Source organism: Panthera uncia (genome assembly GCF_023721935.1).
Source record: "Panthera uncia isolate 11264 chromosome A1 unlocalized genomic scaffold, Puncia_PCG_1.0 HiC_scaffold_16, whole genome shotgun sequence".
Lineage (NCBI taxonomy): Eukaryota > Metazoa > Chordata > Mammalia > Carnivora > Felidae > Panthera > Panthera uncia.
In genome coordinates this window covers 60,070,061-60,085,865 of record NW_026057576.1, presented here as the reverse complement: position 1 = coordinate 60,085,865, position 15,805 = coordinate 60,070,061, and the positions used below count along the sequence as shown (strand labels likewise).

At 33.1% G+C, this 15,805-nt stretch overlaps 2 long non-coding RNA genes across 2 annotated transcripts in view; both read left to right on the top strand.

Moving 5' to 3' along the window:
• LOC125933902 (uncharacterized) overlaps nt 1–15,805 on the top strand; it is a 245,852-nt gene that overhangs the window by 121,133 nt on the left and 108,914 nt on the right. The gene's annotated exons all lie outside the window — the stretch shown is intronic.
• LOC125933901 (uncharacterized) lies at nt 5,668–12,423 on the top strand. The gene is made up of 2 exons (XR_007461149.1): nt 5,668–5,770; nt 12,308–12,423. It is a non-coding gene; the product is annotated as an uncharacterized LOC125933901 (long non-coding RNA).

Below are 15,805 nucleotides of genomic sequence, written 5' to 3'. Positions count from 1 at the left end.
AGATTACATAAATCCATTATCCCAAGTTTTTAAAACAACATGGATTGCTCCTTTTGCATTAATAATGAAATAGAAACTCAGCAATGCCAAAAGAGTAATCTAAATAATCAGAAAGAAGAGCGGCTAAAAGGTCTCAAATTCAATGCTCTACCAAACATTTAATTACTGGTTTTAACTTGTGAACAAATTGATGATTTTTTCCCCCAAGCTCTTTGCTTTCTTGAAAGGTAAATGTTTGCAACTATTGAAGACAGAAAATATGGTGCAAGAACTAAAACAACCATTATTTGTGAAATAATAATGTGGTTGAAACACATACATTTTCTTGTGTGTTCTAGTGATATTTCAAAAAAATAAAAATAATAAATCAGTAGTTATAGCATATTCTAAATTCACATAAATACATTGGTTCAATGCAGATGACTCAAAAGGTCATATAAGTATTAAAATGTGTAAATTCAGTGAATACTAATAAAACCATACCATAAATAAACAGGTTTATAATGTGTAAAAATAAGAAAGAAAATTTTATCTTTAGGACATTTATTTGACTAATTATGAAATTTTCAAAGTATAAATTGTATAGAATAATCTATGAGATTCAAATAATGTGTTTTAAATTGAAAAGTTCCAATATTTTGAATTATGCTGACAATATATAAAATACCCAATAATTTTATAGGCAGGTTCTAGTCACCACTAACAAAAATATACTTATATTGTATAATCACAAAACCTTGAAATTTAATTTTGTCATTTCTTGTAATTTGTAGCAGAGAAAATTCAAATTATATGTATATATATAGATGTTTATAACATGCATTGGTTTTAGTGGCTTAAAAATTTCTCTTTATTTTTATCAATATATGCAATGTTTTATGTATTCATTATATAATAACTTTATAATTCAAATTCTGATACCTAGAATATTTATAAAGTAATATTGGTTTTGTATTAGAATGTGAAATTCAGGGGTTTAATTTTGCACATTTTATATTGTAAACTATCACTGAAAATAGTAAGATATGTGTCTAGTCTGCACTTACTTTAAAACCAGAATTTAGGGGCGCCTGGGTGGCGCAGTCGGTTAAGCGTCCGACTTCAGCCAGGTCACGATCTCGCGGTCCGTGAGTTCGAGCCCCGCGTCAGGCTCTGGGCTGATGGCTCGGAGCCTAGAGCCTGTTTCCGATTCTGTGTCTCCCTCTCTATCTGCCCCTCCCCCGTTCATGCTCTGTCTCTCTCTGTCCCAAAAATAAAAAAAAAAAAATAAAAAAAAAAAAACGTTGGAAAAAAAAAAAACCAGAATTTAGTTGCAGTCAGAAACTAGTGGGCATCTAGGGGGATTTTCTTAATGACTGTCTATGCTTCTAAAATCAGATTCCTAAGTCAGGAAAACGTACTTAAAACCATCTCTCTACATACTATTAAAAGGAACAACTTTCCAACACTTTAATTCACACACATATCCTTTTTCTTCAAAACCCTAAGCAAGTTCTTTATTATCGGGCATTAATTCCAAATAGTAGAATATTTTTAGGAAATCAAGGGAATAAGATTTCTTTTCATAATTGAAAATTATTGTCCTGTTCACTTACCTCACCATCTGTTCTTCTGTTTCGACCTACTCTGTTCGTCATTTGAGCTCTGTTGAGAATCTTTCAGAAGGCATCATAGTTGTATCCAGATGGGGGTCAGCTTGAAAATCCAAACTGCAGCTGTGTTCAAACAGACCATGACACATTCTGTCGATAAACCCCCTCTTTACAAATTCCACGGCATTTTGATGACTCTGATTAGAGCAGCTGCTCTTTGGCTTATATTTTCATGAAATATGCAAGTTTCACATTGTTGTACATGAAAAGTATTATTCTATAGTTCTAAGTGCTTTTATAAAATAGGCTTTTTAATTTCCACACTGATGGCTTCCAAAGTTTTTGTTTGTTAAATATGTGCATCTTATGTTATTCGCTTTATAAATATGATAGTTCTTAAGTTAACAAAATGTGAAATACTTTCATTACCATGTGAAATTCAAATTTGAAATGTAAATCCATTTAAAATATTCATTTGGCTTCTGAATGTTTACTTAATATTTAATGATGATGTCCTTCTGTTGCTAAATTGATTCAAAAATTAAACTACATAGTTTCATTATCACTTAATTGTGATAATCAACAAATATTTATCTAGTACAATTTTAGGTGTATAGTTCAGCTGAAGGTCTCATTATTTGTAACTCGATTAGGGAGACAAGTATAACAACAATAAAACAAAGCAAAATAAATCTAAGCTGCATTAAGTTCTAAATTTTGTGGTACAAAGGGTAATAATAATGAGAAAGTATGATGGCGTATCTTCTAAAACTTTCTTTCACATATGTGTCTTTTTAAATCCTGCCATATTTATTTCATTATTTTTGGTTTAGCAAGTGTCTTCCTTGATAAATTATATACATGTTAGGATGGGATATTTTCTGTTTCATTACAGCCAATGTCACAAATGATCTGCAAGAGTTGAATGTATATCATGCCTTCAACTGCTTTCATTTAGAATTGCAAAGGATAATGGCAGCATGGCCATGGAAATGAGCATCAAAGAAAATAAGAGGTATGAGGAATAAAAGGGCAGTCTTTCCAGAGTCTGAAAACAATAAAACAAACATAGATTGGTCCTGAATGTGAAAGCAAGGATCAGACAGTAACATATATGGAGGAGTTACTACCACAAAAGTTAGAACATCTATTTTCAAGATAGAATCAGCAGAGCAGATCAAAAACAGCAAGATATTACATGAGTACTCATGAATGAAGAGCACAAAATGAGTCTTCGTTGTATCCAACCTCTGCTTTACTTCTTACCAGCATTTAGAAAGTCAGTTGCCTTTTTGGACATATATTTCCCACTTCTAAATATGATTATGATAATCTTTATCAAATAGGTTTATTGTGAGAATTAATATATGAAATGGGCAAGGCACAAATATTGTGGAAGCATAAAGTGCATTTTACCTATAAATTAAAAAAAAGCAAACTGCACATTGCAATAATATACAAGACTCTTCCATGCAAGTCATTGAGAGTTAAACAAAAGAAAGAGTCCCTGTAATCAACTTGCCCATGAGGAATGCACTGAGACAGGATAGTTGCTTAACAAATATTTGTTAAATAAGAGCTGAACAAGTGAATAGTACAGACAGATTGCTACAAATCTTCATAAGAAATAGAACATTACCCTGTTTCAGATCACTCCAGATTATTTGGAAATATTGAGAGTATTATGGAGGTTTATTTACTTTGTTTTATTGGCTTTGTTTTGTATTTTTCAGATATATAGATATGTCTTGGGCAGATTATTAAATGGAAGGGAGGGTACTCCAAATATCTCCTGGACCATATCTATCTCATTGAGATATATATTTAGTTCATATGTAATAAGTGGTTTTCCAGTTCTTTACTGAATGCATATGGGATCTCCACATTAAACTTTCAGAATTTGATGAGGGATGCCATGTGAAAAGTGATACCTAGATGAGACATATGTTCCAGTTTTGATGCAAAAAAAGAAAAAAGAAAAAGAAAAAGAAAAAAGAATGGAAGATGGATTGCATTTTGTAGACAAAAGTTTATTATGTCCCAAATCCAAAATGGCTCTAGAAATTAGCATTCCTGTTTCCAGCTGGTAGAAGATGTAGATTTGTAAGTCAAGAGATAGATGCACATCAAATCTAACTTGAAACATTTCTATAGTACCTATACACTCTCAGTGTATGTTTTTTAAAAATTTGGCATGCAAGACTGTTTCATGTATCTACATATAAGATACTGCATTGGTAAATTCTGAACTGAACAAAAGACCCAAAGATACCTAGAGAGGAGGCCGTGTGATGACAGAGTCAGAGATTGGAGTGGCAAATTCATAATCCAAAATGCCAACGATTGCTGGCAAGGCTGAGAGCTAAGGAAAAGGCATGAAACAGACTCTTTCCTAGAGTCTTCCAAGAGAGCATGGCCCTATGAACACCTTGATTTCACACTTTTAGCCTTGAAATTATGAAAGACTACATTTTTGTTATTTAAACTTCACAGTTAATGGTGCCTTGTTACAGCAACTCTAGTAAACTGATACCCATACCAACTCCTCTTACCTTTGAATTGGGCAACAGATTCCTTACTGCTGGGTTAAGTGTTCCCCTTCTGGTTCCCATATAATTCACACTACATTCTCTACACCAGCACTGTCCAGTAGAACTCTCTGCAATGATGAAAATATATTTATGTTGTCCAATATGGCAGCCAACAGTCGCATATGGCTATTGAACAGTTGAAAATGACTAGTGCAACTTTCTTGGTCAGCACAGTGGATATTAATAGAAAGAACAGTTTTAGGGAATGTAATCATATTAAATAACTAAATTTAATTATCTCTGCTTTTGCCATGTCATGACGTCTAGTTTGTCTTAAGATAAAGAATAAAGCATTTAACACTGCCAGTAAGACTCCTCAAACATTTCTGACAGATATTCCTCTTAGCCAAGTATTAATCAGCTTTATCTCCATCTGGCAGCTTTCAGCACACCATGCTCCATTGTACCCCAAGACTTTTGCCCATCAATACTTGTGGTAATTTTATCTCTTCCCTATGATAATTTGTTCCTGTTTAAACTTTGGATGTCTGGTTATTGTCTCTACCCTGAGATGTCAAACTAGACCGTATCTACTTGCAATATGCTACCATCCACCACCCTTTTTTTTGTTGTACTTATCAGAGTTAAATTCATCTTTTGTGTGATTGTATTTTATCTGCTTTCTCAATAAATATCAAACCCATGAAGCTGATAGCATTTATGATTCTCATCCCACCATTGAAAATGACAAGATGGCTAGCAGATGATAGTCATTTAAACTACTAGTTGGAAGGTTGAAAAGAATTAAGTCACCTTGACTTTGACATGGGTTTTTAATCAATAATTTGTACTACTTCATTCAATTATCCAACATTTAAGATGTAGAAGTCATCTTGCTTAAGTTTAAAACAGAATCTAACTAAGTCATCTACTACTGATGTGTCGTTAAAAAATTCTATACAAATATAGGGAAAAAAAGCCCAAACACTCTCAATAACATTGGAAGCTAAACTCATAAGCAATTAATACCAAAATCTGGGAGGGACTGATACTAATTAAAAAGCAGATGGAATGGGATTGAGATGAAACCAACCTAGGCATTTGTTTTGGCATACCTAGGCTTTACTCCATGAAAGAGAGAACATACTAAATAGGTAAGAAGGTACTTCATGCCTCTCCTACCATCTGTCCACTGGCTCTAATATCTAGTCTGTCTCCTATGTAGAAAACCTGGCCTCCTTCATTACTTTGTAATGCAGAGAATTACTTGTTTCACCACTCGAAATGCCAGCATAATATTTAACAACCAAAATATTTTTGTAATAAAAGAAAATAACTTCACTTAATGAGTTAATGCAAAACTGATTAAAACACTGTGCATTAAGGGAATATATATTAGTAAGTTTCAATGTGTGTGGAATATAGGAACATTTTGAGTAAAGGGATAGTCAGTGTCCTATGATGTAAGAATTACAGAAGAGTAACTTAAGCAACAGTAGAAGTTTTGTATCAAAATATTCTACATGTTCTACTTATATAAAAGACCCATGCAGTGAGGATTGAAAAAAGACACAAGTCAATGGAAATGTGGTTGATACTGCTATATAATAGACAGCAAACTAGGAGATATTCAAATCTACCTTCCAGGTGAGTATGTGAGTTAAGTAATAAACCAGACAACATTGATTTGAGTTACTCCTCATACATTGATTTAAATGTCCTCACATACAACACAAATTTTATGATACAAAGAGTTTAGTAGTTTTTCTTTCCCACATTCACCTTCTACCTTGCACACATTTGCCAATTTTTGTAATCTTGGTCTTACATTATTGTCTTGTATACCACATAATTCAAAATAAACTGTGGTGTTCAAAATAAACTTGGACATATCTCACCATTTCACAGAAATAGTAATGAGTCTAGAAGAAAGCTAATTACGTAATAAATAAAAGGGTAGAGTAAATGAATCTGAAAGACCCATAGAAGCAGATACTTCTAAAGCAGAATCATTTGGATGCAGGATCTGGTTTCAGGTCACTGTCCTAACTCAAATCACTATAAATGCATTTTGCTTCTGTAAAGAGACAATAAGCTAAGAAAGCAAAATGAGGAAGGGATGATGAATGCTTGCCAGTAAACTGAGGCATAGTAGTAGTTAATGGAAAAGTAGAACTGAAAAAGAAACTAGTCTTTCGGTAGAAGAGAACTGATTCTGTGGAAAGATTAAATCAATAATATGGAAGGCAAACTTGAATAGCATTCCCGGAATACAGAATATAAGTGCAAAGGGATAAACATGATGAGAAAGAAAATGATGTGTAACAACAGGAAACAAGGCCCAACACATAGAAAATTTGGATTTTGAGGGAGAACTCAAAAATATTTTTAAAATTCACAATGTGCTTGGATCGAATCTTTCTCATATATAAGATAAAAATTGTGTACAAGCCAGTATGTGCCAGATCACTACAATTCAAGCAACTACAATAATTAAAAGGCCAATACAATAGAGACACTCTAAAAATACAACTGGGATTATGATCACAAAAAACATTCAGGTAGATAAAATTGTATGCAGAAAGATAAAATTCAGGGTAAACTGAGACTGTGCTGCAATACCAAACACTAGTGAAAATGGAATTATGCTAGCTGATTTTACAGCTTTGAGAGCCAGTTTTATGATCCCTCAATTTATTTTTACATATTCAATTGTAAGAGTAACTAAAACAGATTTTTATTTATGAAAAGGCTTATAAAATAGACCCCCCCTGAAGCACTGTTGACAAAAATATCCTTAAAGATGGATTCCAACTAAATAAAATACTATCATTTACTGAAGCATAAATGTTAGTCACCCTTCTAAGAACATTATGTGCATTAATTTAGTGCATATGACAGCTATAAGAGTAAGTTACTATTCTTCTCCTCATTTTATAGACTAGGAACCAAAAACAGAGTATCTAAGTAATTTTCCCAAGGTTACATGCCTGGTAAATGATAAAAATTGCATTTGAAATCAGACACTTTCAATCTAAAGCTGGTGACATAGCATCATGTTATTCTACTACGTTAATTATAATAAAAGAGCTGAAAATTGGGTGATGGGAAATACAAATGAAAAGAATGGGTGGTAAAAACTGAGACTCTTTACATCTGAAATAATTCCATACTATGTCTGTACAAATGTTTATTAGAACACAATGCAAAATAATTAACGTAGGATTGTTTTTAGTTGTGATCCCATTTCCTTGTTGATGAAGGAGAACAGACTCTACTCTTCCCATATTTTCTTTGCTCGCTATAATCCAACTCTAGGAGGATCCTTGAAGTGCTAAATTGTTTGGAGGTTTTATGAAGTAGAATAAGAAGAAGTGAGGGGTGCCTGTGTGGCTCAGTTGATTAAGCAATGGACTCTGGACTTCCTCTCAGGTCATGATTTCACAGTTCCTGGGTTTGAGCCCTATGTCAGGCTCTGTGGAACCCACTTGGGATTCTCTCTTCCTCTCTCTTTGTCCCTTCCCTGCTCTCTTTCTCTCTCTCTCAAAATAAATAAATAAACATTAAAAAAAAAAGAACCAGTAGAAGTGGGAGGAACAGATAAGGGGTAAAAAGCAAGTTAGGGAAAAGAAAAAAAGTCTGGGGGCAATTTTTTTGTTGTGTACATGAAAGGAGAAGGATAAAAGAAATTCAGTGGATACAGAGTGTTGATGAGGAAAAATGTAAGATAATTTTAATGAATGCTTTATGGGATATACATTTTCCTTACATTTTGTGTGTGATTATGCACGTGAAACAAAATTAAATATCTTTAGGTGTGAGATCTCCTGAAGGTATGTTATAAACCTCAGTGTAACCACCACAAAAATACAATTTTCAAATTAAAATTCTATTTAAGAAAACATCCAAATAGTGAAAAACACACTGGAAAGGAAGGTCAGAGAAACAACAAAGAAAAAAAAAAAGGAGAAAATTTGAAAACCAAACTAAAATAGTAGGCACAAACCCAGTCATATCAATAATTACACATATATATGTATGCATTATTGCATACATATAATAATCAAAGGCAGAGATTTTCAGAATGGATAAATAAAATAAATCCCAATTTTATATGGTCTCTAACTGATACACTTTAAATATAATTTCACTTTTGAGCACTTTTATCACAAACTCCGTAAAATTATTTGGAGAGGTTTCCATTTATTCTGTGCTCTGATTCAGTTTAAATTATAATCTTAAAAATTGGCAAAACTGCACTCTGTCTTTACATTATAATGATTACATGTAATACACACTTACATGAGAAGGCTCCAAGACTGTTATAATTTTAGTCTTAGTCAATTATATGTTTTATAAAAAATAGGAAAGTGTCAAAAAAGAAAAGTTTCTGTATTTGTGCATTTATTTACCATTTCTTATGCTCTTTGTTCTGTTATAGGAACTCAGAGGGCCATCTGGTATCCTTTCCCTTTCAGCTGAAACAATTTTGTTGAGCTTTCTTTTAGTTCAGTTGTTCTGGTCACAGATTCTTTTTGTTTTATTTCTATCAAAAATGTCTTTATTTTACTCTCAGTCATGAATTACATTATCACTGAAATTACAATTTGGAATTGATATCTTTTTTCCTTCATCAGTTTAAAAATTTCCACTCTCTCTTGTCTCTATCATTTTTTTTTTATTAAAAATTTTTTTTTTCAACGTTTTTTATTTATTTTTGGGACAGAGAGAGACAGAGCATGAACGGGGGAGGGTCAGAGAGAGAGGGAGACACAGAATCAGAAGCAGGCTCCAGGCTCTGAGCCATCAGCCCAGAGCCCGACGCGGGGCTCGAACTCACGGACCTCGAGATCGCGACCTGGCTGAAGTCGGACGCTTAACCGACTGCGCCACCCAGGCGCCCCATTGTCTCCATCATTTTTGATTGACTCATTAATTGGACTGCTGTTCCATTGTGTGCTATATATCATTTTCCTTTTGCTGCTATCACAATTTTCTTTTTATCTCTGACTTTAAACACTTTGACTATGAGGTGCCTAGTATGGCCTTGTTCAGGTCTATTTGTATGTTCAATTTTATTTTTCAATATCTATCTACAAATCCTCTCCTAAGAATTTGGGAAGTTTTCACCCATGGCATCTTTCTTTTTAATTAAAAAAAAATTAGTGTTTATCTATTTTTGAGAGAGAGAGAGACAGAGCACGAGCAGGGTAGGGACAGAGACAGAGGGAGACACAGAATCTGAAAAGGCTCCAAGCTCTGAGCTGTCAGCACAGAGCCCTATGTGGCGCTCAAAACCACAAACTGTGAGATCGTGACCTGAGTTGAAATTGGATGCTTAACTGACTGAGCCACCCAGGCACCCACACCCACGACATCTTTTAAGAATTTTGTTTTCTGGGGCACCTGGGTGGCTCAGTTGGTTAAGTGACCAACTTCAGCTCAGGTCATGATCTGACACTTGGTGAGTTCAAGCCCCACATCAGGCTCTGTGCTGACCACTCAGAGCCTGGAGCCTTCTTCAGATTCTGTGTCTCCCTCTCTTTCTGCCCCTCCCCCACTTGCTCGCGCGCTCTCTCTCTCTCTCTCTCTCTCTCAAAAATAAACACTAAAAACATTTAATTAATTTTTTTTAAAGAATTTTTTTCTGTCCTATCCTCTTTTTCTGTCATTCTAGTTCCATGCACTTTTGACCTTGTGATGCCATTAAACATATACTTGAGACCCCAGGTATTATTTGAAATATTGTTTCTTTCTGTTCTTTATCTTGGATTGTTTCTATTGTTCTTCTATCAAATTCATTTAGTCATTCTTCTGTCCTGTTCATTTGGCTAAGTCTACCCTAGTATAATTTTTTAAAGTTTATTTAGTTATTTTGAGAGAGAGAGAGAGAAAGAGGCAGAGAGAGAGGGAGGGAGAGAATCCCAACCAGCCCCTGAGCTGTCAGTGCAAAGCCCAATGCAGGGCTTGAACTCACAAGACTGTGAGATCATCTCCTGAGCCGAAGTTGCACACTTAACCGACTGAGTCACCCAGGTGCCTCTACTCAGTAAAGTTTTAATTTCAGAAATTCTATTTCTTACTTCTAGAGTTTCCATCTCTTCTTCTTCTTATTACTATTTATATTTGAGAAAAATACAGAGTGTTTAATTTGATTCAAGGAGAGAAACATGTGAATTTTAATATTGCTATATTTATTTAAAAAGGAAAGACATTAAAACACTCATTAAAATATGATCTCCAGAAAAGATTATGAATGGGTGCTTTTATACACTGATGTTTTAAAAATATTGGCAAAATAAGAAAGTCCTTAGCTACATAGTGTAACTCACTAACAACTTGAGTCTTAATTTTTGAATCTAAATTTTGAACCTGATTTTAATAAGCCAGTTATTAATATACATTCATGTCTTCAATCTAGTTGTGATTGTCTTCTCTCATCTCTCAATACCAGCCTACCAAATATGTAATGAAAGTGGGACACATGCAATATTTAGTGAATCGTCATCATAAGATAATTCCATATTTGAATTCAGTGCTTTGTGGAAATGTTACCCTTTAATAGAGCACAAAATTATTATTTCATAATTTGAAATAATATTTTGTTAACAGTTTCATGCACCTACAAACACATTATTTCTGTGGGTGGAAAACATTAAAAAATTCTTTATAGTAGGGCTACCAAGAGTTCTAAATAATTGAATGTGAATTATGTTTCTCAAGCTTCATTGATCAAGGGATTATTTTTCCAGGAATACTTAATGGATCCTGTATTTATTAAAGCTTCCATTCGAGGAAAAATAGTTTATAAATATTTCTCCTCTTGCTTACACCTAAAATTATATGAAGCATATTTTATTCACTTTCTGAAATGCTACCAATGATTTAAAAACAAATCTTTCAGTGATGACTGATATTTTGCTGTTGTTCTGATTTTGTGTGTATCTTAGCTCTTTGAAATGTGTGAATACTTAATTTTAGCTCATATTCTGAAAGCGAAACACTTGACATTCAGTGGCTTTTAGAATCTAGGATAAGATAGCCTTTCAACATATTTCATGCATAACATTTGACATTTTAAAAGAGCATTTAAAAAACTCCCTCTTTCAACTTTTAGACATTGCATTGTGAGGGCATGATGTCTGACATTGTTGCAACCATCTTGTGATAATGAGGGTGGAGAGAGAGAGAGGGAAAGAGGAAGAGGAACACAGGACAGATACAGCTGTTTATTTTCTTATGCATTAGTAAGGTCAATAGGCCTGTATATAACCAGAATTTCTTGCTCAAGGCTGTAGCAAATGCCTGATAATCTTAACATATGGTGCTTTTTTTCACTTTAGAAAAATCTGGGGGGTCACTTCATTGTGCTGTGGGCAGTAGCATCTAAATATTGCCTCCTTAAACTCATCAGCAGAGAATTGGTTTCTGAAACCAACTTTATTATTATTATGAGAGGAAAATGGAGGGTTCCATGTCTTGCACTATTACATTTACTATGCTTAACTTCTGCATATTGAATAGCATAATGCTTTTCTTTTCTTTTGTTTCTTAATGTTTATCATTTTTTGAAAGAAAGAGAGAATGCATCTTTACAAACAGACAGGGGGCAGGGAGAGAGGGAGACAGAGAATCCGAAGTGGGCTCTTCACTGACAGCAGAGACCCCAGTGTGGGGCTTGAACTCAGGAATCACAAGATCATAACCTGAGACAAAGTCAGGTGATTAGTTGACTGAGCCACCCAGGCAACTTATTTTCATTTTTGCTATAATGCTCTTATTTTCATTTTTGCCTACTTTCTTTAACCATCTAAGTCACTTCCACAAGTAATATTATCAGCATTTTCTTTATTCACCTAGTAGGTGGTTTATTTGATTTATGAAGATTATGTATTTCTTACATCTTTTTAGTCTTAATTTGACAATTAAAGGAAACCATATATGACTTTGAGATTTCTCAGTGTTTAGATCTTAGACTGAAGACTTTTCATTATGTCAGTGTGATATTAATGGTACATTCAGTCTTGTCCTTATTAAAATTGACAGTTTTTCTTTTCTTTATTTTTTAATTCTAAATCCTCATACACAGTATTGGCAAAGAAAAATGTGCAAGAATTACAAGGCTATATTCATTAAAATCATCTCCATTCTTTGATCTTTCTAACTCAACATGATATCCTGCAGGATTTGACATCTAAGAGGAACAAAAGACTGCATTCATCAGTAGGATGAGACTGTATCCTGTATTCGTCAGAATATGAAAACTGGAAATTGTAATCAATAAAGCACCCTTTACTACAGTCAGCCACTTTGCAGTTTTAGAGGGTTTGGATGATAATTTACAGGTTGGTGTACATAGTATTACAATAAAGCAGTGGATAATGACTCTTAACTGTTATGTGGGGAAGGCAGAAGGAATTACCACTTGCCTTGGGAACAAAAATCAAAATATGTAACGAGTTTCAGCTCAGAGTTTGTAGTTGTTTTTTTCTTCATAAAGAATCTGAAACTTAAAAAGTTTTTTTCAAACTTCAATAGTTTTTTTTTTAACTTCATATGATTAAAATGTTATAAAAACCTATTAGAAATGATAAAATGTGGACGAATACCAAAGCATATTGAGAATTGTATTTGTTTACTACAGACTTTGCTTTGGCATCCTGTCAGCATAAATGAACTAATCTGCTTATAAAAAATGACAGAAGGGTTAGATTATATTATTTTCATGGTACATACAGATATATGTAATAGCTAAAATATATAGTAGTCACCCCTCTCCATAAATTTGAATCCGCTTTTTCTAACCTTTGATATGGTCTCTTGGAAAACCCCTTGTTTCATCCCTTGGATTTAACATTCAACGTTACTTACTTGGCTAAGAACCACATCTTTTTCCACGGATAAAATTAAAAAAGCCCTCTATTATTTTCTGAGAAACTATTCTGACTGGGTATTAGAATGTCAGGCTGATACACACTGGGTCTAGGGAAATGGAGAAATTGCTAACCTAGTTGCCTTATGTGTGATGCTATGTGTAACATAGAACACCCAGATTCCAGTTTTCCCAAGTCAGATTACATAGAAACTTAAAGGCTTTATCAAGCAAACTCCTTAAGACATATTCTTTTAAAATTCTCTATTTTAGATATTAAAAACATGCAAAAATGTATTCATTAAATTTGTAATGTTTTTAAAAAGTTTTCAAAATATATATATAGTCATGCAACCATCACTACAATTATACATCACTGTAATTAGACTATTTCCATCAAATTAAAATGTCTACTCTGGCTTCTTCGCAGTCATGTCTTTCCTAATTATGGCCCCTCACATCTGATTTTAGTTCATAGAGTTTTGCTTTTCCCAGAATGTCATAAAAATTCAGTTAAATGGCTTGGAGTGTTTTGTATATAAAGTATTTTACTTATCCTAATGCTTTTGAGCTTTATCCATATATCAGGAGTGCATTCTTTTTAATTGTTGAGTATTATGCCTTTGAATGGAGAAACCACAATCTTTTTATCCATATACATCAAGTGTTAGAAATTTGGTTTATTCCCAATTCTGGATATTGTATGCAATATTTTAATTTATATTATTATCACCAAAAATATTTAGTTGTAGTTTGTTTGTTTGTTTGTTTTGTTGTTGTTGTTTTCTTTTGGTTTTCCTTATGATGTCTTTCTGCTCTTGATGTGTTACACTGTCAGGGTAATATCAATGTAATATTGCTTTCACAGAGAGATTTGGGAATTATTTCTACCTCAGGAAGAATTTTTGCAGAACTGGTATTATTTCTTTCTTAAATAGTTAGTAGAATCCATTGTTGAAGTCATCTGCATCTGCAGTTTTATTTACAGGAAAAATTTTAGTTATGGATTCAATTTCTTTAATTAATATGAAAATATGCATATCTATTTTTGTTGATTGAATTTAGGTAAATTATTTATTGACTATAATATTCTATATTGCTATTTCATAAATATCTAGCATGAAGTGTTTAGACCTTTGAAGTGTCATACGTGTTTATTCTTTTTTGTTAAGATACGGATTGTCTGCCATACATCAGTAGTCAGTTTTCTTAGCCATACACAATAGAGCTGTTTCTTTTAGAGCAGGCACAGAGGTACTCCGGGTATTAAAGTTCAAAGTATCATTTCCCATGAACCAGATAATAACTATAAGTTGTATTTATGACCCTGAGCCAGAGTACAGTCTTGACAACCTTCAATCATCTTGTATCTTAAAATACCTTGAAACTTTTGAAATATATTGGCCAGTTATATATAGAAGTCCTTTAATTTGGATTTTCTGATGACTTTCTCATCATTAAATTAAAGCTATACATTATTAAGTAGGATACTATGGAAGTTGTGTTATCTCACAACCTCAATTGGGGGTACATTAAGTCTGTATATGTTACTAGTGCTATTGATCATTTGCTTAAGGTGGCATCTGGCATGATATGAACTTAATATTTTTTCCCTTGGAACTTATGAGATGTGTTGGGGAGATATCTTGACACTATGTAAATACTTTATTTCTGCTTAAATATTCACCTTTTAAATTTATCATCCATCAGTGCCTGTAGCAATTATTCCTGGGTTATTCTAAAGGTGGTATTTATTTTCTTTTACATCTATGAACCAAAATTCTTCTGTAAAAAAGAGTTGTTACTTCTGTGTATTTATTTATTCAGTTATTTTTTTAGTACAATTATGGATTCACATTTTTGGCTCTTTCAGGCTGATTCTTATGACATTTTTATTATTTATTTGTTTAGCAGTCCCTTGTATGAAATACAATGTGTTTGCAAATATCTTTTTGTCTTTAGACTTAAAATATTTACCCAAGCCAATTCCTGTCTTTCTAATCCCTTTCAGAGTAGTTCTGTGATTCATTTGTAATACAGTTAGAGTCACTTATTACAGTCTACACTTCCTTGCCAAACATTCTAGTATATTTTTTTAGATTTTCCATTCAGTAAAATTTACATTTTGTGGTGTACAGTTTTATGAATTTCAAAAAATGAAAATAGTTGTTTATAATAACACAGTTACATGCAAAATTTAATATTACCTGCAAAATGGTATTCCTTTATATTAAACACATTCCATTCTCCTCCAAATCTTGACAAGAACTAATTTTTTTTTTGTCCCTATAGTTTTGCCTTTACTAGAGTGTTCTATAAAGGAAGCATATTTTGTTAGCCTTTGGGTCTAGAAGAACCGCTTAGAAATACCTTAAGAATTTTCACTTAGAAAAATGCACTTATTATTCATTACTGCTGTTGTAACAGTTGTTAGTTTGCTCTTTTTCATTTCTGAGAAATATTCCATTGCATAAATGTCTTAGTATATCCACTGTATTAGGGTTCTCTGATCTCCTTGGATTTGTGGTTTGATGTGTGTCATTGATTTTAAGAAGTCTGTAGACATTGTTTTCTCAAACGTCTCTTCCACCCTATTCTCTCATTCTCTTCTCAAATTTAGAGTGCACGTAAATTAGATGGATTGATAATGTCCCATGACTTTTGGATAATCTCTTCTTATATTTTTTTCACTCACTTTTCTCTTTGTGTGTCTTTTTCAATAATCTATATTGGCTTATCTTCAAGTTCACTGAATCTTTCCTTAACTGTGTTTAGAATACAGATGCACACATCAAAAGCATTTCCTATTT